This window comes from Balaenoptera physalus (genome assembly GCF_965194825.1).
Source record: "Balaenoptera physalus genome assembly, chromosome: 7".
Lineage (NCBI taxonomy): Eukaryota > Metazoa > Chordata > Mammalia > Artiodactyla > Balaenopteridae > Balaenoptera > Balaenoptera physalus.
The window spans coordinates 20,167,873-20,194,662 of record NC_138886.1 but is presented as its reverse complement, the minus strand read 5'-3'; the positions used below and the strand labels follow the sequence as shown (position 1 = coordinate 20,194,662).

General features: G+C 43.4%; 1 protein-coding gene and 1 long non-coding RNA gene across 18 annotated transcripts in view; one reads left to right on the top strand and one right to left on the bottom strand.

Annotated features, from left to right (window-relative positions):
* The window catches only part of ZNF618 (zinc finger protein 618), a 185,835-nt gene that overhangs the window by 20,238 nt on the left and 138,807 nt on the right, over window positions 1-26,790 (top strand). The gene's annotated exons all lie outside the window — the stretch shown is intronic.
* LOC309664669 lies at window positions 9,749-16,483 on the bottom strand. The gene is made up of 2 exons (XR_014265975.1): window positions 15,427-16,483; window positions 9,749-12,729 (listed from the first exon to the last, which is right to left on the bottom strand). It is a non-coding gene; the product is annotated as an uncharacterized lncRNA (long non-coding RNA).

Below are 26,790 nucleotides of genomic sequence, written 5' to 3'. Positions count from 1 at the left end.
AGCTACCCGTTTTTATGTGTTGGTTTTTTGTTATTGTTGTAGTGGATAGCATACTATATTGTCTTCATAGTTCCAGTAGTTTTTTTGGGTTTCTAGGTAGGTGATAATATATGCAAACAATACTCATTTCCCTTCTTCTTCCTCAATATTGTCCCTTTTACCCCTTATAGTATGGTTGACTAGAGCTTCTAGAGCCATTTGAATAATAGTGGGAATAACAAGTATTCTTGTATTATTTCTTATTTTAGTGGGAGCCATTCTAGTGTTTTGTAATCAAGTATGAAGTTTATTTTGGTTTCTGATATGTATTCGTTATCATTGAGTAAGTATCGTTCTGAGTTGCTGAGTTTTTTTTCCCTCTTTCTTTCTCCCCTTTCGTTCCTTCGTTCCTTCCTTTCTTCCTTTCTTTTCTTTTCTTTCTTTTTTAAATTTTATCAAGATGAAGGTGAGTGGTATGATTTAGGAGTGATTTTTACTTTTCTGTGTTTGAATTTTTCTTTTGCAAGGAGTGTGAATCATCCCCTCCCCCACTATAAAGCTATTTAGTAATAAGAGGGGGAAAAAGGATGATGGATTTTTAACAAATGCCTTTTCATTATGTACCCATGTGGCCATATGTTTTTCTTACTTTGATCTGCTGATGTGATGAATTATATTAATAGATTTCCTAATATTAAACCATCCTAGAAGGAACCCATTTCGTTCATGGTGTTTCATTATTTTAATACATCCTGAGTCCATTTAGCAGTGTTTTGTGACTATATTCACTGGTGAGATTGTCCTGCAGTTTTATTTTTAGTGTGCTGTTTTTGGCATTTTTTTTATGGGGGTTTTGCTAGTACAGTGGGTTGTAAAGTGGAAAGCTTTCCATCATTTTCAATGATCTGGAACAGGAGCATAGATACATTTCAGATTGCATCCCTATTGGAGGTGACTGCCGAGATTGCTGTGTTGAGAAGGATTCTGAGGCCCTGTCATGTGTAAACAATTTAGTGTTTTGGAAGAGTCTAGGAAATGAGAGTTTAAGCATGCATACCAGATGTATATTTGTAGTTCCTGCCAGGAATGATTTATATTGCACGGGAATTATCTATCTTTTGAAAGTTTAAAAGGACTTGTCTTTAAAACTCTCTATCTTTGTAGGCTTTGGACATAATTATTTTCCACTGTTATAATAATTTTTTGTTTAATAATTTTTAATTTTTAATAATAATTAGGCTTTTATAAAAATAATTTAATAATTTTTTGGCTTTTGCTCTTGTTGAAATAGTTTTGGTCATTTATAGTTTCTTAGAAATTTATTTCATCAAGAATTTGAATTGTATTTGCATAGAACAACAGAAAAAAATATATACATATATATTATATTTTAAATGCCTCTGTTTGGTTATATTTCCTAATCTGATTTTCTTGGAGTTGTATTTTTTTCTGTTTATTTTTTGGTTGAATGCTAATATCCAGGCCAATTTATTATTTTTGTACCCCACCTCTTAAAATTTTAAAGTTATTTATCAATTCTAACTACCTAAAAATTTCTAAATTATTATATATATGTTAAATAAATCTACCCTTCTGCTTTCTTTAGATTTTTAGAAAATGGAATCCTTAGCTCTTTATTTTTTTCTGTTTAGTAATAAAGGTGCTTAATCAATGAATTTTCCTCTGAGTACATTTTTGGTTACATCCCATAAACCTTACTGTGAAGTATTGTTACTATTTTCTCCTCTAAATATTCTGTAATTTTAGTTTTGATGCTCTCTTTAGCCTGCAGATTATTTCAAAATATAATTTAAATTTTTGTGTGATTCCCTTTTTTACATTAGTGTTTATTTTTATTCATTTTTAGTTTATTGTAAGAGAATGTTGCCAGTGATAGTTCTGCTTTTGGTAATTTATAGGTATTTTTGGATTCCTCTTTAAATATTAGTTTGTGTAAATGTTTCATTTGCTTGCAGAAGTAGTAATTTCCTCTTTTAGGGGTTTTTTTATTTGCTGTATACATATATTTCCCAATTTTATATATCATCAGCATTATTAATTACATTTTTCAGATTCCCTATAGGGCTCCAGTCATATTGCTTTTTCATTTATTATTTCAAGAATTTGAGAATCTGTTAATGTCTTACCATACTATGTTTCTTTACTATGTCTTCCCATACTATGTTTCTTTTGCTCTTTACACTTTACTTTATATATTTTGTTGCTAGGTTATTTAACAGAAATTTACCTGCTTACTACATTTTATTATGGGTTGTACCCTTAATCTGTAAAAATAGGCCCTCCTTAACCTATTTTATGCTTTCTACTTTCAGTTATAGTTTTTCTAATTTTTATAATGCGTTTTCTGCTTTCACCTTTAGTTGTAGTGATTTTTATAAAGCGCTTCCTACTTCATGTTGTTGGAACTTACCTGATAAAATTTTATATATTTATTTCACTTTTAACCCTTCTATGCCCTTTAAAAAATTGCTGTATTTCTTTCAGATGGCATGCAGTTTTTTATATTTAAAAACTCAGAGTTTTGAGTATCTGTGTCTTTTGGAACTTACCCCTGTTTATATTTATTATAATACCTAATGTGTTTTTTTTTTAATTCTTTCATCTAATTATAGTTTTCTTTTTTCCTAAGTACTTGTATAACTAAGAAGATATTTTTGATTTCTTCTTATGTAAATGTCATCGTGGATGAATAGAGCATTTTGGGTTACATATTTTCTCTCTCAGTACTCTATAGATGTTCTGTATTCTTATGTTGTTAATATGGAAGAAGGTAATTCAGAGGCCACATGGTATTTTACTTTTGTGGTTGATTCCTGCACCCCATTGCCATCCTTCCTGAATGCCTGTCATGTTCTTTTCCCCCCGTGAAATCCCAGGGTTATTCCAGGCAATATCTATGTTTGGTGTCTTGTAATTCGTTTGCTAGGTACATGGTATGTACTTTCAGTCTGTAGATTTAGCTCGTAATAATAGAGAAATTTTTGTTCTGTGTGTTCCACTGGTCTCATCTCTTTTTGGAAGGGCATTTAATCATTTATATCCATATATCCCTATTATTTGTTTTCCATAATTATCTCTTCTTTTGATTATTTTAATCTCTTTTTATTTCCTCTGAGTTTTATGAGTGCTTCTCAAGCTTATCCTTTGCATTACATACTCAGTTTTTTATCCGGACAGTTCTGCTGTTTACTGCTTCTGATGCTGGTTTTAATTCTGCAGCGGCATTATTTGGTTCCTTGTTCTCCTTAATTCCTTGAGCTTCCTTTTCATTTCACTCTGCTCTCATTTAGTTTTATTGAGAGGGCAAAGGAGAGTGTGTCTAACATTTATTTCAGTTTCCTAGAGTAAAAACTATGTTTTATATGTCCCTTCTCTGCATCTTGAGTGGAAGGCTTATCTCCTTTTTTTTGTTACACAATTTTGTTTCATTTGCCCTCCCCCTATTTGCGTCCTTTACTCATTCTAAATAAGGAAAGGTATGTTTTGGTCTGGTATTAAAATGATATCAGTAGCTGCTTCCTCAGATCTTGAAAGGGGAGGGCCAGATGTTGGAAGTTGATATGATGGAAGAGTGATGCAGCAGCCTGAACTTGATGCAGCTGTAGGTTTTCTCAGTCTGGGTTCCATCGTTAGTTTGGTTCAGTAAAGCAACACTGTGATGTACCCAGCGGGCTATGCCCAGATTCTTTCCTGATGGGCTCGGGGTTGAACTGAAAAGCTCTACCTGGAAGAAGCTTAGCTGCCACTGGGATTTCTATGTGGAAATTCCATAAAGGGGAGGGGGGGCGGTTCCTCTAGGTCCTGTCATAGCCCCTCCATCTCACCCCCAGCTGCCTTTGGTTTTCATCTTAGCAATTCTGTGTTGGAATCTCAAGGAGGGTGGCTGTGGGATGATCCACTGTGATGCCTCTTGATTTGTTCTGTGTCCCTAACATCTAGCACCGAGTCTTCAGTGGGCGACTTGTGTGTGAAATCCTCTTCTAAATTTTAGGACCTCCTTTTAGTGTTTTTATTTTTTTATAAGATTTATTGATTGATTGATTGATTGCTATGTTGGGTCTTCATTTCTGCACTAGGGCTTTCTCTAGTTGCGGCAAGCGGGGGCCACTCCTCATCGCGGTGCGTGGGCCTCTCACCATCGCGGCCTCTCCTGTTGTGGAGCACAGGCTCCAGACGTGCAGGCTCAGTAGTTGTGGCTCACGGGCCTAGTTGCTCCACGGCACATGGGATCCTCCCAGACCAGGGTTCGAACCCACGTCCCCTGCATTAGCAGGCAGACTCTCAACCACTGCACCACCAGGGAAGCCCCCTCCTTTTAGTTTTTAATTGTGGTAAAATACACATAAAATTTATCATCGTCACCATTTTTATGTGTACAGTTTAGTAGTGTTAAGTACATTCATGCTACTGTGCTGTCAATCTCTAGAACTTTCTCATCTTGCAAAACTGAAACTCTATTCATTAAACAACTCCCCATTACCCACTTCCCCTGGCCCCTGGCGACCCCCATTCTACTTTCTGTCTATGAATTTGACTACTCTAAGTATCTCATATGAAAGGAATCATACAGTATTTGTCTTTTTGTGACTGGCTTATTTTACTTAGCATAATGTTCTCAAAGTTCATTCACATAGTAGCATGTGTCAGAATTTCCTTCCTTTTTAAGGCTGAATAATCTCCCATTGTATGTATATACCAAATTTTATCTGTTTATCTGTCAGTGGACACTTGGGTTGTGTCCACATTTTGGCTATCATGAATAATGCTTCAGTGAACATGAGTATACTATTATCTCTTTGAGATTCTGCTTTCAGTTCTTTTGGGTATATACCCAGAAGTGGTATTGCTGGATCATATAGTAATTCCATGTGTAACTTTTTGAGAAAACCACCATACTGTTTTCCTCCTATTTAAAAAAAATGATTATGGAAAGTTTCAAAAGTATGCAGAGTGAACAAAGTTGTATAATGACCCTTCATGTTCCATTGTCCAGCTTCAACAGTCATCAGTATGTTGCTATTCTTTCATCATCTGTACCTCCATCTGCTCTCCCCAGTCGATGATGGTGGTGGTTATTAAATTATTACAGCTGTTTCCAGAAGAACTTGCATAAGTAAAATGGACAGTTGTAGCTGAAGGTTTTGATAAATGGATATACGTGTGTAACTCATATCCCTACTGCAGTATGGAACCTTTCTGCCTCTTGGAAGCTCTCCTTGTGTCCTTTGTCAGTTGCCACCTCCTCTCCCAGAGGCAACCGCTGTTCTGATTGTCTTCATGTTAGACTAGTTCACCTAGTCTAGATGTAAGATTTATATAAATAGCACCTCCTGTTTTTATATTCCTGTGGTCAGTCTGGGGGGTGTTGGTGGTCCCTGTGTCACCTGCCTTACAGGACTCTGCTCTTTCATCTTTTTGCAGGTTTGGGGTTCAGTGTCAGGTTAGGTAACCACTGCCTTTGGTTTTTGTTTTTATTCTGTCCTGCTAGTGTTACAACTTAGGAACCCAATGAAAAAACCCCAACATTTCCCCAACATTTAAAACTCATTGTATTTAACTCCCCTTTTTGTTATAAAAGCAGTTATTCATATATTAAAAACTTGAAATATAGAGAATTAAAGGAAAATAAAGCCATCATTGTTATATCACTTTGTAATCATGATTAGTGGTTCTCTTCATTAAGTTTGTCTTTTTTCTAGATGTACTTTTTTTCTGTTGTGTAATATAACTATCATCATAGTGCATACAATTTTATATCCTGCTTTTTTCACTTAACACTGAAACGTCAGTGTTTTCCTAGCTAGCTCCATGAACATAACAGTGGTCCTTTTTTATTGGCTCCATAGTTGCTATAGTAGGGGCTGTCATTTGAGCACTTACACTGTGTCTTGCACTGTACTAAGTCTTATTAACTCATTGGATCCTCACAACATACCTGTGAGGTATGTACTGTTCCTCCCATTTTACAGGTGGAGAAATTGAGGCCAAGTGAAATTAGTCACACATCTGGTGAGCAGGGAAGCCAGGAGCCAAACCCAGGCGTTCTGGCTCCTATCCCCAACACTTAGGCACTGTAATTAACTTCATCATTCCTTTGAGTGGGCTGCACAGGGGTCCTTTCCTCCATCTTACAGATGAGTAAACTGAGGCACAGAAGGGAAAAGTGACTTACCTGAGGTGAGGCAGCAAGGAAGTGACAGAGCTGAGGCTGGAATAGCACCATCCTTTCTCACTGTTTCTAGAGGTCCTTTGTTCTGCCTTGGGGGGTTCTGCCTTGTGTCCAGTTCTGCCACAGGGTAGATCACCCCCTTTATTCCAAGCTTCTGGTTTTCCTTTTATTCTCATTCTCTGTCATCCTTCCAGCAGCCCCCAAGTCTTCTTGCCTCTCTGGACCTCAGTTTCTTTATCTTTAAAATGGGCACCTCCTTTCTCCCACTCCCCTCTGGGCTGCTGTCGCTTCAGCCCTACTCTCCTGGGCTTGGCTAGCCCAGCGCTTTTCCAGACAGTTGCAGGGAACTGTACTTGCGGCTGAGCTAGCATCTGCTTTCCCATCTGGTCCCAACTTTTTCCTTAATTACCCACTGAATTGGCTGTAACAGAACGCTGACAACTTGAATGAGATATTAGCTGATACAACAGCACCCGTGCCAGGGCCTCATGGGCTTTTCCGGGACGTGAGGAAACCAGGCCCAGCAAAGCCCCTTGTTCCCTGGCCGGAGTCCCCATCCCAGCTGAGAGGCAGGCCCAGCCAAGGTACAGGGTCCTCACAGGGTCTTGTCGCTCATGAACGCCGCCTTGTAGTGGCTGAACCCCAGGCTTTCTTGTTGTCTTTGGGGCTGGGTCACAAGCCTGGAAGCAGGTTTTGTCCTCTCTCTCGTTGCTCCCTTGGTGCCTAACACTTCATGTCTTTTGTTCCAAGTTACTGTTTTTCCAACCATTTTTGTTTTGTTTCTAACTAATCTAGAAGCAGCGGGACTAAGTGTGCCACAGAGGAAGGGACATTGGCTTGGGTTTTCTTGGCCTCCAGGTGCCTCCTAGCATGCCTTTTTGGGTCTGTTTTTTGCATTCGGATAAGAGGTCTGATGAGGTGTAATATAGGCTCTGATTCTAACTTCCTGTGGTACTGAGAAGGAAAGGCAGAGCTTCCCTTTTCTCATTGTAAGCAGGGTAGGTGGAGTCAGCTGCCTAGGTGGGGGTGAAGAGCACAGATTCCAGGGCTGGCCAGCCAGCCTGGATTCAAGACTTGCCAATTACTTCCTCCCTGTGTGACCTTGGGCAAGTTGCTGAACCTCTCTGGGTCTCAGTTTCCTCTTTATAAACTGGAGATCAGAAAACCCCATGAAAGTTAATTGTGAAAATTAAATGAGTTAATACATATAAAGCACAGGCACATAATGAGCACTCAAATGTTACCTGTTTTTATGCCTTCCTTTTTAAGCTCATGAGCAGCAGGTGAAGTTAATTATATACTCAGTTTAGGGTGCATGATCATTTTCGGCTCATTACAGCCCTTTCTTGCTTTATTTGTTATTTCTTTTTATCCTTATTTCCCCCTTCTGCTCCTCCCCTATCTCTAAGCCATTCATTTTGTGTATTTAACATGCTTTTTTTTTGGTTTATATGTATTCTTACAAAATGTGTGCTGTTGTTTCGTGCGCATGTTTCGAAAATTGACATCAATGCCTTAGTATCTGGATCTCATTCTGTTTCTCACTTTTGTCCCTCAGCTCTGAGTGTTTGAAATCAATCACATTACTTCTAGCCAGTGGGTGCAGCTGCCGCATTTTACCCATCCACCTCTCACTGATGGACAACCAGGTTGCCTTAACTCCCCCGACCCCAGATAAAGCTGCAGCGAACCTCCTTGTGCATGCTCCCATGTGGATCTCCATAAGACCTTTGTTATGATGTGTACCCAGGGGTGGAATTTAGTATAGAATGAAATGGAGAGTATTTGAAGGAAGCAAAAGGAGTGGATGTTTTCATGCCCTGAATTGAGGAAATCATAAGTCGGCCAGTTGGCCAGTTAAATCATAAGTTGGCCAGTTGGCCAGTTAAATCAGCAGTTGGCCAGTTAAGAAGTTGACTGTCTATTGGGCTTGCTGTATATCCCAGCTAAGGACTTTTGTTTTTAAAATTTTTAACGGAAATCATATGAATACGTGTTATTTGAAAACAATTTAGATGACACAGAAATAAGTAGAAGAAAGACTAAAAGTGGAAAGGGCCCCTTCACATTGCTCCCTATCCTCCTAAGCCCCATTTCTAGGAGTTAAGCACGGGTGACAGGGGAGTAGCTTATGCTAGGTCTTTCATATTTACAGGCACAAATGTGAACCTTACATATTGTTTTACAGTTTAGCTTTTCTCACTTAATAGGATGCCGTAAGGCCATTCCATGTTGGTCCCAACAGATCTGCTTCAGTTTTTATCAGTGCTCCGTATTTCATTTTAAGGTTCTACCATAGTTTATGTAACTAGTCCCCTTCTGATGGGCATTTTGGGTGTAGCCAGTTTTCTGGCTATATAATGACAGAACCAGCGCTTCTTTTGGCATTAGTCTGCTGGTGATGAATTCCTTTAGCTTTTGTACATCTTTATTTTTGAAAGCTACTTTTGCTAGGTATTGAATTCCAGTTGACAGACTTTTTTTTTCTTTTTCTTTTTTCAGTACCTTAAAGATGTTGTTCTACTGCCTTCTGTTTTAATTGTTTCTGATGAGAAGGTGGCTGTAATTCTTATCTTCATTCCTCTGTATGTTATATCTTTTAAAATTTCTGACTACTTTTTAGAAGTTCTCTTTATCTTTGGTTTTAGGCAATTTGATTGTGATATACCTGAGAGTAGTTTCCTATGTGTTTCTTCTTCTGAATTTCTGAGTTCTGTAGGTTTATAGTGGTCTGTATCAAATTGGAAACTTTTGGCCATTATTTCTTCAGATATTTTTTTCTCTCCTCACTCCTGCCCCTCACTTTTTTAGGGACTTCAATTGCATATGTATTAGACCTTTTGAAGTCCCACAGCATGTGGATGCCCTGTTTATTTCTGTCCATCTTTTTTCTCTCTGTGTTTTATTATTATTAGTTTCTATGGTTGTGTCTTCAAGTTTGTCAGGCTTTTTCTTCTTTAGTATCTAATCTGTTCTTCTTGCCAGGCGTTGTATTCTTCGTCTCTAGAAGTTTGATTTGCTTCTTTTAAAATATTGCCCTTGTCTCTCTAACATGCTCATGTTTTTCCCTACCTTCTCGAATTTATGGAGTACGTTTATGATAGCTGTCTTAATGTCCTTAAAGTCTGTATCTATGTTATTTCTGGGTCTCTTCCTATTAATTGATTTTTCTGCTTCTTTCATGCCTAGTAATTTTTGATTGACAGATATTGTGACTTTTACATTGTTAAGTGCTGGATGTGTTAGCATTCCTTTAAATATTTTGTACTTTATTCTGTTATTGTTTTTGTATTAGTTTACTATTGCTGCTGTAACAAATTATCATAATTTTAGTGGCTGAAAGCCACAGAGATTTATTATCTTATAGTTCTAGGGATCAGAAGTCCAAGATGGGTTTCACTGGGCTAGAATCAAGGTGTTGGCAGGGCTGTGTTCCTTCTGGAAGCTCTAAGAGTGAATCTGTTTCTTTTTCCATCTTCGAGAGGCTACCTGCATTTCTTGGCCTGTGGCTCCATTTCTTCATCTTCAAAGCCGGAAATGTTGGACAGAGTCCTTCTTATGCTGCCATCTCTTCTGCTTCCCTTTTCTATTTAGAAGGACTCTTCATTGGGCCCACCCAGATAATCCAGGATAATCTCTCCATCTCAAGTTCATCTGATTAGCAAGCTTAATTTCCTTTGCATGTATCCTCACAAATTCACAGGTTCTGGGGGTTAGGATGTGGACATCTTTGGGAGGCCACTATTCTGCCTACCACAGCAGTTAAATTGTTGTGTAGGACCAGAGCTGTCTTTAGAGCAGAGTTTGGCAGACTATAGTCCATGGGGCAAATCTGGCCTGTTTTTGTAAATAAAATTTCATTGGAACACAGCTGTGCTCATTGGTTTATGTATTGTCTGTGGTTGCTTTCATTCTGCAATGACCCACAAAGCCTGAAATATTGACTTTCTGGACCTTTATAGAAAAGGTGTTCTGATTCCTGGTCTAGTGCTAATTTTTTCCCACTATTGAGGCCATACCTTTCTGAGTACCCTCCCTGATGCCTTCGTGTATTAGGAGATTTGCCCACTTTGGCTGGTGGGAATATGAACTATTCTTAGCCCTGTGTGAGCTCTGAGAATTGTTCTGCTAGGTTCTCTCTGGTTCTTGTTCCAGGCTTAGGCAGTTTCCTTATATGCATGTGCTGATCAGCACTAAAACAGCTGGAGAATTGGAGCTCATTGTCTGGGCACCTCTATCTGCTCTGACTCTCTACTCTCTCTAGCTTCCTTGGCCCTCCCCCATTTTAAACTGTCTGCTCAACTCGGTGGGGGGACTCTTGAACTCTGCTTGGGCTCTTCCTCCCTGCACTGCAGCTTAGAAATTCTCCAAGCAGTTAGCTGGGACAGTTGTAGGACCAGCATGTTTGCTTTTCCTCTCTTACGGGTTGCTGCCCTGTAAGCCTGTTGCCCAGTGTCTAGAAATAATTGTTTCAAATGTTTTGTCCGGTTTCTTAGTTGTTTAAGGTGGGTGGTAAATCTGGTCCCTCTTACTCCTCATGACTAGAAGCCACCAATGCTTCTCATATCAATATTATTTTATATTTATGAGGGTACTTTGAGAAGATAGCGTACTGGAAGAGGCATCGGGGGGTCAGAGACTGTGCATTTTAACAATATTACCAAATTAGCCCTTGTAAAGGCTGTGCCACTTTATACTTTGAGAGTCTCATTCTAATAACAGAGGTTGTGGGGACAGATGATGATATGAAACTGCTTTGAGCTCTGTAAAGTGCTGGGAACATGCCAGGGTTTACAGTTCTTAAGAAAGGGCTTCTCGATGTGGCACATATATACAATGGAATATTACTCAGCCATAAAAAGAAACAAAATTGAGTTATTTGTAGTAAGGTAGATGGACCTAGAGTTTGTCATACAGAGTGAAGTAAGTCAGAAAGAGAAAAACAAATACCATATGATAACACATATATGTGGAATCTAAAAAAAAAAAACAAAAGGTTCTGATGAACCTAGGGGCAGGACAGGAATAAAGACGCAGACGTAGAGAATGGACTTGAGGACACGGGGAGGGGGAAGGGTAAGCTGGGACGAAGTGAGAGAGTAGCATTGACATACATACACTACCAAATGTAAAATAGATAGCCAGTGGGAAGCAGCTGCATCACACAGGGAGATCAGCTAGGTGCTTTGTGACCACCTAGAGGGGTGGGATACGGAGGGTGGGAGGGAGACGTAAGAGGGAGGGGATATGGGGATATGTGTATACATATAGCTGATTCACTTTGTTATACAGCAGAAACTAACACACCATTGTAAAGCAATTATACTCCAGTAAAGATGTTTTAATAAATAAATAAATAAATAAATAAATACAATAATACTTTCACTGCAATAATTAAAGTGGCATCCAAGGAGTATATAAATGTAGAAAGGATAGAAAAATGAAAGAAAGAATATATAGTTCCATATCTCAGTGGATTTTTTTCTGCCTCTCTTTTGCATGTAATAAGCACTACTTCTATCTGGAACTAATGGTGATAGTCATAACCAAAATTTATTGAGCATTTATTATATGTCACATACTATTGTATGTGCTTTGTGTGTATTAACTCATTTGAACTTTGCAATGACCTCATAATTATATCAGGACCGTTGATATTGAGAGCCCCCAAAACATTCAAACAACTTGTTTTTCATCTCCAAAAAAATAAATAAATAAATAAGTAAAATAAATAAAGGGCTTCTCTTAGCTGTTTCTCTTTTGACTTGAGTCCCTGGTGGCCATTTTGCTCTGCCATGCTATCCTTCAGCTGGGCATTGTAGGACTAATATTATTTCCTTAACAAATGGGGATGCCTTGGGGGATCTTCTTTTAGGCTGCTACTTTCTTTCCTGACATCTGTTGAGCACCTACAAATGCTAAATAATGTCCCAAGTGCTTCATGTAGTCATTGTGATATAATTTAAATCTCCACCACAAGGAGCTTGGGATGAAATGGAAACTGAGAGAGGTGGCATGGCTTGTCAAAGGTCACACAGCTAATTTCCAGGAAAGTGAGGATTCTTTCTGCCTTTAAACCAAATCTGCTGGCTCATACAACAGACTATCCATTTTAGTCAAGACCCTTTAGGCTGCAAGTGATAGAAATTCATCTAAAACTTGCTTATGCAAAAAGCGACATTTGTTGATGTACCTACTGAAAGGTCCAGGGCTGGACTCAGGTAACTTAGGTGGGGTTATCAGAAATGTGTTGCTCTCCATTTCTCAGCTCTTGTTTCCTTGTGTTGACTTATTCTTCATGCAGGCCTTCCCCAAGTGGTGGTAGAAATGGCTGTAGTGTCTCCAGGCTTATTTCTCACCCCAGTGGAGTAGTCCCAGTGGAAAGAGAGAACCTGTTTCCCAAGGGTTTCAACCAAAGTCCCAAGGAAGGCTCCTGTTGGCCCAGCTTGGGTCACAGGCTTATCTGTGAGCCAATCACAGTGCAGGAGGGTGTGTTGTTCTGATTGGATGGACGTGGGTCATTTGGTCCTCTTGGAGTTGGGGACTGGGATTGTGGGTTCCTGAAAGGACAAGATGGTTCTTTATTGGAAGAAAGAATGCCAAATAGGCAGAAACAAAAGTGTGAACTGCATCCCTCTGGCCCTTGAAGCTCCATCATCCATGGTGCTCCCTGGTCTACTTGGCACCTGCTGAGCGACATCTCTTGTCTGGCCTTGGTTTGACAATGGCATTCCCCCCTCCCAGGTTCTAACCATCAGTTGTTCTCTCTCACCACCTGGGGCAAGTGAGGCTTCCTGGCTATCACTCCCTCTTGGCGGAGTCAGCTCTTGCCCAGGCATTGAACAGATGGGGGGAGATGTCAGGCCTCGACTTTTCAGTGCTGGAGCCCGTGTTCTTCAGCCCCACAGTGGGGGTGAGGTGCTCCTGGGGAAGGTAAAGCTGGGAGAGCAGAGGAATTGTGTGTGTGTGTAGGGGGGGGTGGGTTGCATGTCGACAGAGCCTTACCCCCTAACTGGCACCAGGAAACAAGGGCCCAACAGGCTGGGGACTCCCCCAAACTCTCTCTTTCATCATTAGTAAATGAGCACTTTTCCAAGGATGGTCTGAGACCTCCTGGGCTAAAGCAGCTGGCGAATTCAGTGTCCCCCCTGCTGTTTCTGAATCTCGGGGGGCAGGGGAAGTGGAGAATCTGGAGATTTTAACAAACTCCCCAGGCAGTGCCGTCACACACTGCGGGTTGAGGTCCTCAGGTAGATGACTGTCCTTGAATTGGCTGAGTTTCCCCTGCCTTAGGTTTTTCTTGGATTCTCCTTTCTCCTGATGGGACTAATTCACCTAGTTTATCCAGTTTGGGGGATTTCCCTTGTTCAGATCTGAACTGCTCCTTTCCGAGTAAGGAGGTATCACTGTTGGGGCTTGAGAGTGAGTCTGAAGTGAGGAATCCATTTTAGAAGAGATCAGCATTATTATTTTCCATCTAGTACTTTCTAAGTCTCAAGACATACATTGGAAATACCATGAAAAGAGAGGATAACGCACAGTGAGTCTACATTCTTAGTAAGAAACGCTGACGCCTAAAGCCAGTGACACATCAGTCAGGATTGGTCATGAGAACTGGGAGGCACAGGCGTGTTGGAGCCTTTGGCTTGGGAAAGCTCAGTGATTAATATGACACTGCATTTCATTGGCTCATAAGTTAAGACCCTAACACTTGGTTGAGTAAAATATTACATTTACTTACTTGAAGATTTCAAAAATCTTTTTAGCCAAAGAACCCTTTCACAAAGGAAGTCTTACAGAGGAGCTCAATATATTAAATAGATAAAAGCAATTTTTTTTAATTGGGGAGAGTGGGCCATGTTATGACTTTCGTGGGCCCCAGATACTTTTGCCTTTATGGGCTCCTTCCTTCATAAAAATATTAAAAATTATATTTTATGACTGCATTGCTATAAAGATGAGTGTATTAATATTATATGGTAAATATTTTCTCTGACCTAAAAGTTCAGTTTCTTTATTTTGATTTTAAAGAAATTAAAGCACTTTTGTGGGCCTTAGTACTGTGACTCCTTTGCCTGGTGGGGAAGTCGGCCCTGAGGAGACAGGTCCTGGCCTGACCACCTCCTGGTTGGCCCCTGAAGCAGGCTGGAGGAGAGGAACCCAGTTGGAAGACCACGGCAGAGACTCATCACTTGTACCTTATCAGACACCGGTCTACCTCACTGTGGAAGAACTATAAGATATCACAATAAGAATGGAATGTCAAAGTCATTCTCCTCCTTCCCCCCAAAAAACCCAGGTCTTGTCCTTCAGTCTCTAAAGCATCATTCCTACCAAGAGATCATCTCCCCAGCCTCTGCTTGAACCCCTGTAGGGACAGGGAGCTCATTACTGTGTTTGGGTTCTTTCTGGTCCAGTTCCGTAAGACTTCATGGTACCCAGCAAGCCCCTGGGTCGATCACCATTTATCCCCTAAGCCAGTGAATCCTGTAGTGCCCACGCCATTGCTGAGGTGGGGTAGGAGTCTGGGGTTTGAGGCGCAGCTTTTGCCCCTCCACTGCTGTGTGAGCCGAGCAAGGACACTCTCCCTCTTTGAGCCTGAGATGCCTCATTTGGACGTGATGGTCGTTGCACGTATCGCTGTTGTGTGATGCTAGAGGGAGACCAAGGCTCGTCCTGGGCCGGGATTGCTTGCAGCCCAGGTTCTTCTGAGATGTAGAAAGCTTGTTGGCTCTTGCTTGGAGGTCAAGGGCCAGAGACTCTGTATGTCCCTGTCCCCCTGGTTCCAGGAGGGGCACTGTTATGCCACAGGAGAAAATCTGGGGAGGAAGGGAAGGGTCGGGTGGTTCAGGATGACCACTCCACTCCTGGTCCCCTAGTCGGCTGCTGATTGAGGTTGGTTTTTTTCCTGAGGTTTCAGAACATTTGGCCACCCCACAGTGCCTCATGGTGCTGTGTGCTTGCCCGCTCTGGTTGGGGGAGAGGAGAATGAGGACGGTGACGTGCTTTCCTCTCTGGGGCTTGCTGGCCCCAAAGCCTGGGCTTGCTTAGAAATGAGCAGCAGTTCAGCATAGTGGGAATGTTCCTTTTCTGCCCCTCCTCGTCCAGCCCCTCCTAGTCCCTGGTGCTTGGAAGAGGGATGCACCCCTTCCCCCACCCTCGGTACTCCTGGCCCAGCCTATCCTTATGACCCTCCATGCTGCCCCTCGTCCCTGCCACATTAGTCGGCTCTCCTGGACACACCCACAGTTTCTCACCTCCGCGCTAGGTGCACGCTGTTGCTCCTGCCAGGGCAGTTGGTGCGATGGCTTCCCAGACCACAGAGAGAGAGTTGGTGCGAGGTGAGTTCCCGTCCTGGCCTCTAAGTGGGGGAGCATGCGGCCCGGCCAGCTTCTAGTCCACGCCTGGTGTTTGCTCACCTGGCTCCAGCTCTGCACTTTGTAATTATTGATTCCTGCCGCGTCCACTTACCGTGAGCCAGCTGGGGAGGACTTGCCGTCGAGCTTGGAAGTTCCTGGAAACAGTGACTTATTACTCGCCTAATGAGCGTGTCTCTGCCAGCCAGGTGTGTCCAGGAGAAAGCATGAGTGTGTGAGGTGCTGGACAGGACATCTTCGTGGACACTGGATGAATTTTCCTTTCTCTTGAGTCTGGCTCTTCAGGGCTGTTTTCTCTCTCGCCATTACATGTTTACTTAAATAACTCATCCGATTATACGCCAAGGGAGAAGTCAGTTTCATAGAGCTGTTCATCTGAAATCACTTTTCTCCATCCGTCCATCTGTCCCTCCCTCACTCCCTCTCTCCTATCCCAGCCACCAGAGAGCTCACGGTCCAGTGGGAGAGATAGGAAGCCCGATGCTGAGTGAATTCCAAGTTAGTGCAGAACTTCCTGCTTTCTAAGCAGCATCTTCTCCCAGAATCTTTTGTTTAAAACAAAAGTTTGTTTTACTTCATTATAAAAAGTAGCAAATGTTCTTAGTTGAAAAAATTGGAAAACACAGAAAAGTCTGAGGAAGAAAGAAAATCACCTATAGGTCCCTACCGGATGCTTACACCTCTGACGTTTTGACCTTCTGTTTTCTGTTTTCTTTTTTAACCAATGGGTGCAATAGATACAATTTCTCTCCTGCTTAGAAGGAAAAAGCTCAGCTTATAAGATTAGCATTTCCCAACTTTATTGTAAACCCTGCGGTTTGGGCTGTAGGGTGTTCCATGAAGTGGCCGTATCCTAGTTTACCCAACAGTGCCCTGTTGGGGGGATATTTTGCTATTTCCGGTCTTCCCCTATTGTAAATAATGCTGTGAAGAATATCTTATAAGTGAATTGGTTTTCATGTTTTGGATTGTTTCCCAGACTTTGTCATCTAGAAGGAATCTTAGTGATTGCCCAGACCACTTCTCCATCTTTAGTGTGTGTTCGCATCACCTGGAGGGCTTGTTCAAACACAGCTCTCTGGGCCTCACCCCCGGAGATTCTGATTCAGTGGGTGAGGGTGGTGCCCGAGAGTCTGCGTTCTAACAGGCTTCCAGGTGGTGCCGATGGTGCTCGTATGTGGACCACACTCCAAGTAGCATTAACCAGCCTCCCCTGGGTGGTGAGGGAAGTTGAGGCCTACGAGTTGGGAGAGCGGGTGACGGGTGACCATTGCCTGGGCCCGGCCAGTTGGTGGTTCCCACGCTGGGTCACGGATCCCCACGCTTTGCTGCCCCTGCTGCCTGGGGAACCTGCAGGAGAAGGCAGCATTCATCCACATGAGGGGATCTCCTCCATCGAAGTGTTTCAGCCACTCAGGGCAGGCAGATGCCGGGTGCAGATGTGAGCTTAGTGTTGGGATACAGGTGGGACCAGGGTAAGAACTAGTTTAGGAAAGAAAGCGGCGGAGACTGTGGTGAATCATTTTAAACGAGAGTGAGTGACAGCTCCTCTAGGATGCGAGGGGTTAAACAGGCGGCTGGTACAGCCTCCCCGGAGCCAAAGGGGGAACTCAGGAGTAAGTCATGACTGCCTAATTAATTCAATTAAACTACTTCATAAGCTCCACTGGTGTCAGTAAATTATTAAAGTCTATTAAAAAATCAGTGGAACGTGATGAGGGTTTGGGGATGCTGCAGCTTCCTTCCCTGCTGTGGGTGCGGACGCCCTGTCTGGTACCCCCGCCAACCTACTGTGTGTGCTGAGGCCGGTCCCACCCACCCTGGGCCTTGGTTTCCGTATCTGCACAGTTGAGTGATGGACTGGCTGTTGAACACCCTGTCGGCACCAGAGTTATTAGGATTTTCCAGTCCCTTTGGTCAGAGGCAGCTGTTGCTACAGATGCGCTGCCCCGTCTCTGCCCTTCCTTCTCATCAAGTTCATCTGGGCAGTTTCTAGGGGAGGCTGTGAGGACAGGTGACCCAAAGGGGAGGTTCAAGCTCTGGAGAGAGAGTGAGAGAGTGGACTTCACCTAACCCCTAACCCTTGTGCCGGTCAGGGGCTGCTCGCGGGTTCTCATTCAGTACCCCCTCCACAGGCTGGGACTGGTACCCCGGCTCTTACACGTGAGGACATGGAGGCTCACAGGACTCCAAGCGACCTACCCGCGAGTACCTGGTGGAGTTGAGATTTGAATTCAGGGCTGCCGTGCCTCAAAGTCCCCGTGGCTGACTGCTTTCCTCTGCAGACGAATTTAAAATACAGCTGCATCCCCTGGCCAAACCCTACAACGTGCAACATTGCAGTCATGGGGAAGAAAACACCGAAATGTTCTTTTTCTCTAGTTAGTATCCAGAAGTGAGGAACCGAGGAGAGGGAGTGACATCCCCGTCCCTAGAGGTATGTAAGTCGTGGTTGGCTGACGGCTCAGATAGGCCTCTTAGAACCAAGATCCTGCAACTCTGGTCCCAGCTGTTGGTTTATACTTTTTCAGCAGTTTGTGCTACGAGCAGGCTGGGAATTCAGCAAGAATTGCTCCCTGGTGCATGGGCTTTGGGGTTACCGTCTTGTCTTCTGTCAGATCAGATCTTGTTCAGCCAAACCAGTAGGCTAGGCAGTGCTGGTCTTCAGGGTGACTGTGGTCCTGGGTTCGAGGGAAGCCTCTGTCTTAAATTAACCTTGTGGATCTTTGGCAAGTCCCTTCCTCTCCTAATCCTAGAAGTTTAGGTTTGTTCCCCTCATCTCTGAAAGGCAGCTCAGGCAGTATGCTGCATGGGTGGTCCATAGGGAGAGGAGGAATAAGGAAGAGGATGAGTTCAGGGCCAGATACACTTGGGAATGGAGCATATGCAATCTTAGAGATACATAGCCGCCATTGGACCTTTAAAGTCTCTGAAAAGTCCTGCAGTAAAGAAAGGAGATTAATTTTGTTTACCCAGCCTCCCTCAACCAGGCCACTCTTTCCCTCTCCAAGCACACCTTTTGTTTAATGACCTGAATAGACATAAAGACTTACATATTGGGACTTCCCTGGTGGTGCAGAGGTTAAGAATCCGCCTGCCAATGCAGGGCACACGGGTTCGAGCCCTGGTCCGGGAGGATCCCACATGCCGCGGAGAACTAAGCCTGTGGACCACAACTACTGAGCCTGAGCTCTAGAGCCCGCGAGCCACAACTACTGAGCCTACATGTCACAATTACTGAAGCCCGTGCGCCTAGGGCCCGTGCTCAGCAACAAGATAAGACACCGCAACGAGAAGCCCACGCACTGCAATGAAGAGTAGCTCCTGCTCGCCGCAACTAGAGAAAGCCCTCGCAGCAACAAAGACCCAATGCAGCCAAAAATATAAACAAATAAATAAACGAATTTAAAAAAAAAAAAAAAAAAGACTTACATATTACCCTAGAGAGAGTGGCTTTTTGAGGTGGTTCTTTTTGTCATGAGAATATCCTTTCTGAAAATTGGATAAACCAGCCTTTAGCAAGGCAGTGACTAACTCCCTTAAGTTGGGTTTTCTTAAACTGCAGTCCATGTTTATTCTAGGATCCCAGAGTCCTGCCAAGTTCTAGGAGCTTCTCTTCTTTCCTAGAGCCCTCGAGTAGCCAGGCCCTCAAGATCTGGAATATACTCTATTCAGGGTTCCCTTTGTGAGCATTAGCTATAGAATTTGGTATTTCGGGGAAATCCTCCTTCCCACTTCACACCACAAGGCAGAGGAACCCATTGGTGGGGCTTGGAAGTTGCCTAAACGTGTACCACGAAGTCCCAGTAATCCAGAGCTGCCTGTTGAAGAATTTGTGAACTGCAGCTGACCTTTCCAAAAGAAGGTTTGCTAAGGAAAATGCTAGTGTAAACAAGATCTTCAGGGGAAGAGCTGTAAAGTGTGTAAGGAATCAGCCTATTTTTAAGCCTTTTGAAAGCTCCCGTTGGAACATAAACACTATGCTAATTATAAAAACACCTTTTCTGTTCAAAACTGCGGTAAACAAGATGGGAGGTGGGTGGAGGAGGGAAGGAGTGTTTGAACAGAGGTTAAACCAGAGATTAAACACTGTCTGCCCATACTAGTTGATTTAGTTGCTCATCTTTAAAAATTCGGGTTTCACACTTGTTTTGACAACCTGGATGCCCAGGCAGCAGTGCACACGAGCTCCTGCCGGCCAGCGGTCAACAGGAACACATGGGAGTGGCTTCCTTACCTTCCCAGCTCTGGACCCCAGCCTGGCTTACTTGTGGGAATGACCTGCACCACCCTGACCCCTTGAAATTTACACCCCTGCCTTTCTAACAATTCTCCCCAGTATTTTAAGAACATAATTAGCATATAATTGCTGATTTCCTCTCCACTAACGGTAGAGGAAGTCCTCTGCCTTGTTCAGCAAAACTTTCAAAGATAAACAGTGTCAAGAATAACCAAGCATTTTTTATTGAGCATCTACTAGGCATCAGGCCCTGTGCAGGGTGCTGGACTTTGGGGTTGAGAAAAATCTGCCTGCCTCTCCAGAGCCTGCTGGCTGTGGCAGAGTTCACTGGAGCTGCTGTGCAGCTGCCAGCCAGGTGTCACCCAGAGCTTGTGTCCTGTGTGCCCTGAATTGGGGCAGAGGATTCTCAAACGGAAAAGGTCCTTGACCTTGACCTGCCTTTGTAGCGAGATGAGATGAAGGGTGATGTGAACTCCTGAGAAGTTAGGCTGTGGGCTCCCTTTGAGCTTCGGAGATGTGAGGTGTGTTGGGGGGAGGGGAAGGGGGCTGGTTGGTGGGGGGTCATGGACACGTACCGGAGGAGGTGTGTGACCTTGTGGTGTGGTTAACATTGAGATAGGCAGAGGGGAAAGGAGAGACCATCCCAGGCTCTAATGAAGAGGTAGAAAGATGATAATTAGCAGAGGCTTTATATGCAAATGTTATTTGAAAATGCTTAAAAATATCTTTTGAGGGAGGCTGGAAATAGCAGGTGGTCTACTTGAACAGAGAGTATTTGGGGAGTGATAAGGGGTGTGGGGTTGGAGGCGGCGGAAGAGGAAGACAGAGGTAGATGGACAGATAGATACCAGCTATGCTGCTGGAGGACCCTGAAAACCAGGTGAAGAATTTTGCTAACTAAGGAAATATACGTAACCAGCCTTAAGGCCCGTGAGGGCACAGTCTATGTCTGTCTTAGTCATCTCTCTGTCCTCAGTTCCCAGCAAGGGCCTGGCATAGTAAATGCTTACTAAATGTTAGTTGAGTGAGTAAATGAAGGTACCTGGTTGGTATTTATCACATTTATCTTTACTGCAACCCTATGAAAAGATATTATTATCCCCTTGAACCAATGAAGATGGACCATTCTCGGGGGGGTGTGTGTGTGTGCACGTGTGTGTGTGTGTGTGTATTATGGTGTTGGGAGGAAGCACCAGGACACCAGAAAGATTTTTTTGTTGTTGCAGCACCGTGAAATATTGATCAATTTGATTCCATTGTATGACCAAAGGACAGTTTTACTAGCAGAAAACATGACCGCGTTATATGGCTGCAATAAAAAAATCACAGCCATGAGCACAGGCCCAGAAAACGAAGCAAGCTGACAGTGTAGGCAGGACTTATTGACTCCATGTCTTTCTGCCAGCGTTAGTTTGCTGTTTGTTCCTTCATGGTGCCGGTGATGAGCTCCGTTGCAGATAGGAGGTAACAGGTCCCAGTAGAAAATTTATAGAAGAAAAAATTAACACCGAATTCAGTTTGCAGTTCTCCTGCAATTAAGAAATGCCCAGTGTTGTTTAGTTGTAGATGTAAAGGGTACCAGTCTAGCCTGAAGACTGTCCCATGGGAAGGTTTTGATGCAGGGACATGATTTGATGAGCAGGTATCATGACATCTCAGCAGAAATGCACTTAACTTGAGAATACGAGTTGTGCAGGTGGCTGGTGTCCCAGGGTCAGATGACTAGGTGTTGAGAACTGCTGTTCTCTTAGTCCCTCTCAGAATGAGTGTATCTTGCCCCGCTGACTGTGATTGTTGTGTTGCAAGATGTGTGTCTTTCATACAACACGGTCCTTTAATGAAAGCCAACATCTTCATCTGGTGCTCAACCAGAAAAGCACTGCTCTTTTCCAACTCTGGAGGACAAACTGGCCATCGGATTTCTGGAAAAATGGGAAAACAGTCTTCAGTGTGATGCCTTCCTGAGGAGTAGTTGATTGGAAGTTTAAACTGTAGGATTTCGGGTTTATGTACTGGCTTTAAGACTTAACCTTGCCTTGCCTGTAGGTGGCTGATCTGGCAGCTTGTTCAGGAGGGACTGGGACGTGTGGAGAGGTTGGAATGGAGTGGCCAATTCCCCTGGAAGCAGGGATGGAGCTGAGAGATTGCCCTGGCTCACTCGGGCCGTGTTTTTCCTCTCACACTAGGCACTGCAACCTTGGGGCCTTTGCACTTGCTGTTCCTCTGCCCAGAATGCGTTCTCCAGTTACTTTCTTGGCTCATTCTCTCATTTTGATATAATTCTTCTCAGCAAGCCTTCTCTGACCGTGATATTTAAAGTTATACCCTCCTGCCATCCATCCTCCTTTTATGCTCCATTTTTCTCCATAGTATTGATATTATTACCATCTAACAGTATATACTTTACCTTTAGAAAGAAGTCATACTTCCTGTCTCCCTCCTTCGTTTTCCCAAGAATGTAAACTTTATGAGGGCAGGGCTTAAAAAACACTTCTTTAAACTTTTCATTTTGAAAACATTTTAGACATAAAATTGTGCAAAAGTAATGCAGAGAGTTTCCATGTGTCCTTTAGCCAGCTTCCTCAAATGTTAGCACCTTATATAACCATAGTATAAGGCTCCAATTATATTATGAAATTCATATTAGCACAGGAAAGTAATAGTAATCCAATCCTATGAACTAACCCACAGACCTTATTCAGATTTCACCAGTGGTCCCACTAATGGTCCAGGATCCAATCCAGGATCCCCCGTTGCATTTAGTTGTCACGCCTCCTCAGTTTTCACCAGTCTGGGACAGATCGTTGGCCTTGCTTTGAATTCTATGCCCTTGACCCCTTTAAAGAGTCCTGACTAGTTATTTTGTAGAATGCTCCTCGTAGGTTTGCCAGATGTTTGCTAGATCGCTGATTCAGGTTATGTGTTTCTGGCAGTAGTACGCCCAGAAGCAGTGGTGCCCCCTCCTCAGTGCATCACAGCAGGAGGTACAGGATGTTGATATGATTTATCACTGGGGATGTGAACTTTGAACACGTGGTTCCAGTTAGGTGGTGTCTGCCTGGTTTCCCAACTTACTCTCTTACCTATTGTATTAATAAGTATCTTATGGGAGGTACTTTGCGCCTATGCAAATATCTTGATTCTCATCATACTTTTTGCCTGCGAATTTTAGCATCCTTTGGTGATTCCTGCCTGCAACCGTTATTACTGTGGTGTTTGCCAAATAGTGATTTCCTATTTCTGTCATTCTTTCTGCTTTTGTTAATTGGAATTCTGCTGTAGAAAGAGCTCTCCTTTCTCCCCCATTTATTCACTTATCTATTTATACAAGTTTAACTCCTGGCTGTTTGTTTTATGGGCTGTAATCCGTTACTCTCGTTCTGTTGCTCAAATTGTTTCAGATTCGGCCAGTGGCAGCCCCTTCATGCAGGCTCCTCTGTCCTTTTGACAAGTGTCCATTATTCTCTGAGCATGTCCTCACACTCTGCAAGGTATTCCAGGCTCATCTTGGGCTGTCCCCGCCCCAGCCCTGGAAACAACCCTTACTCTGAAGGAGGGCAAGGGTTTTTGTCTGTATCCCTCATTTTGTTGCATTCCTAGTACTCACAGCGTCTGGCACATAGTAGGGTCACATCAAATAATTTTTGGATGAATGGATGAGTAGATGAATCCTGGGAAGAAAGATTCCATAGGCCAGAGGCTACAATTCGTACTTTTCGTAGCCTTCTCCTGGTGAGCCTGAATTAATGATTTAGAAAGGGAGGGGTCTTTTCTGTTTCCTCTCCTGTGTGCCCTGGGGGCTTTGACAGTCCCATCTTGTCCTTTTCAGCCTGTTCTCAGTGCCGCACAGGCTGAAAAGGATCCCAGGGCATCCCTGATCTTGTAGAAACATCTTGTAGAGTAGAAAGAGCCAAAGGCGGGGAAAGCAGCCAAGAGGAGCGGGCTGGCTGGAGAGTTAGTGGGGCTGGCGGAGCCGGACCCGCTCACTGCTAATGACTTGGTTGAACACCAGCCGTGGCAGGCAGGATGCTCCAGCGGTTGACGGCAGAGGTCCTGGGACCCTCACTGGTGCGTCTGTAGCTGGGGGCTGCCGAGAGCCACTTCTGGTCTCCTGAGGCGCACAGGCCTCGCTTGAATATTTTATGAGTTTTTCTTTATAAAAGATTAAAACTCAGTCACATTGGCTTTGGAAAAGCTTGTGATAATCAGCCTTTTATTTATGAGTTGGATTGTGTGTGTGTGTTTGTGCACGCGCCCCTGAAGAGGAAAACTGGTTGCCAGGCTTTCTTGCCGACCATTCTGGCAGACTTCTGTGCTGGGAGCAACCTTGGCAAGTGGTAGCCTTTTCAGAGTCAGGAGAGGCCCGGCTGGCTTCTGAGTTGCCGTTGCCGGTGACCCCTGAGAATGGTGCCGGCCCCTTCACAGGGGGGGAGCCTTCTCCACTACCGCCTTGACTCAGCAGTTCAGGTTTGCAGAGTACCTCAGCGTCTGTGTTCTCGCTGATTCTGCAGGGTGGTTCTGGGAATCAGGCCAGGCGAGGATGGTTGTCTCAGTTTTACAGATGGAGAAACTGAGGCCCAGGAAAAGGAAGTGCCTGCTTCTCCATAGTGCTAAGGGGTCTGCAAATCATGACAAATTAAAAAATGTCACAATACCCAGGTGGAGCTGCAGAGGATACCTGAACACTAACTGCTAACTGCCAACACCTCGGGGCTCTCCTGGGTTGGGGTAACATAGCAAAGGTTTATGTGGATGAAGGAGACAGGGGAGGAACAGGTGGAAGAGCTGCACTTGCTTGGAGCAGGTCACCTGGGAGGGAGAGGGCAGTGTCAGCTTGCCTCGAATCTGTATTTATCAAGCACTTATATGATGCCTACTGGGGGCAAGGGCATGGAGAGATCCCAGCAGGTGTTGGAAGACCACCTGTCAAGGGTAACAAGCCTTCTGGTACCCTCAGGCCTTTGTGCCCCCCATGTTCCTGACAGGCCTCACTCAGCCAGTTGCCATGGTGATGCAGAAGTCACCTGGTCTCTGAGAACTTTGCCTCAAGAGAAGCCGTTAGTGTGGAGCTCCTTGGAGGCTAGGAGACCCCCTCAGCTGTGATTTGTGTGTGTGTGTGGCAAGGGGTGGGGGCCATTCTGCAGGGTGCATCCATGCCAGGGGCAGTTCTCTGCAGTGCTAGGAGAGGGTACTCTGAGACGAGAGAAGGAGATCTTTATTTCTCACTTATTTTCAGAGCTTCAATTTACTTACCTGTAAAATGGGGATAAATGAGCTCACGTCATAGGGTGGTAGGGAGGACTAAGTGAAGCACTGGATATGAAGTGCTAAGCACAGTGCCTGGCACGTGAGAGGAGCCACAATGGCAGGTTGTAGTAGTACTAATAGGATTTTGCGGTGGGTTTCTGCAGTTTGCCATGTGGCTGGTTGTAGTTTTGCTTAGCTGTGTTTGCATTCACGTGGTTGAGGGCATTAGGTCTACCTGGGTAGCCCATTTCACAGGCGGAAGTCAGTTGTATGGTTATGAGCAGTTCTGTGGTTATTAGGAGTTGTGTGATGGGTTTCCCTTGCTTGCCTGCGAACTCCACTGGGGCAGGGCCAGTGGCTCTCCTGTTGGTGGTCCTGGCTCAGAACCCAGCACAGATCAGGCACTTAGTTCTTTTGCCATTCTTAAAAGTTCCTTGAACATAAAGCTTCATTTATCTGTCAGACTGAGGTTGGAATCCTGAGTCCTGTTTCTTCTACTCAATGGCTGGGTGACTATAGGTAAGTTACTTCACCTTTCTGGTCTGTTTCCTCATCTCTCAAAGTAGGTGAGTGTTATGTACCTAGATTCTACCCTGAGGCCAGAGAATTGCTCTGGCCTTTTGCCTGTCAGGCTGAGGATGTTCTGTCTCCGTCCAGTCGGTCAAAGGTTTCTTCCTGGTTATAGCAGCTGAGAATCCAGTCTGTTTTTCCGGAGTCACAAGACATCCGCATCTGAAGGAGAAACCTCAGAGGCTCATGGGGTCAGAGGTCACCGAGCTCAGAACTGATGAATTGGGATGTGCCGTGACCTCCTTTGAGGAGAAGAGAAGGAAACAGCACATGGCTGGAAGGAAGGAAGAAGGAACAACTTCTTCATTCCCCTCAGGGGAAACAGGACTTTCTGAACCTCACATCATCCTGAAAAGTTTCCCGCTAATCAAATCCTTTTTTGGACTATTCCCTGTGTAAAAGATTTTTATGACAAAGTTTTTTACAAAGCAAAAAGTGCCTTCTAAAGTGAATCATCACTCCTGATGTTTCCTTTATATAAAACTGACCTTTCTTATGTTGTGTTTTCTTGCTTTTTTTTTTTTTTTTTGCTTCTATTATTATTTTAATTAACCAAAGGAATATATGTTCACTTTTGAACAGGTAGGAAGTCCAGGTGAGCAAAAAAGGAATAAAAAAGTCAAAGTCGCCTATAACCTTCCCATAACCCGGAGATAATCACTCTGGATGTTGATATTTGATGTATTGATATTTTGATGTATCAAGAGACATATGACATGTGTAGAACGTAAAAGCTCACCCATTTAGGAAGTATTGGGTTGGCCAAAAGATTCGTTTGGTTTTTTCCGTAAGATGGCTCTAGTAGCACTTAGTTGTCTTTAACTTCATTCGAAACAATTTTGTTAGATTGTGTATGACAGCTGTCATATTAGCGTGCATTTTAAAAAAGATATCACAATTGGTGAATTTTTTTTTCTGAAACATTTATATTAATATATTTTCATACATATTTCCATACAAATACAAATATAAGATTTTTAGAAATTTCATGTAATGTCTGAAACATTTATATTAACATATTTCCATACATATTTCCATACAAATACAAATACAAGATTTTTAGAAATTTCATGTAATGTCTGAAACATTTATATTAACATATTTCCATACAAATAACCCAATGAAAGTTTAGTATTAGTTGTTTTGTTTGTTTGTTTTTTTATACTGCAGGTTCTTATTAGGCATCA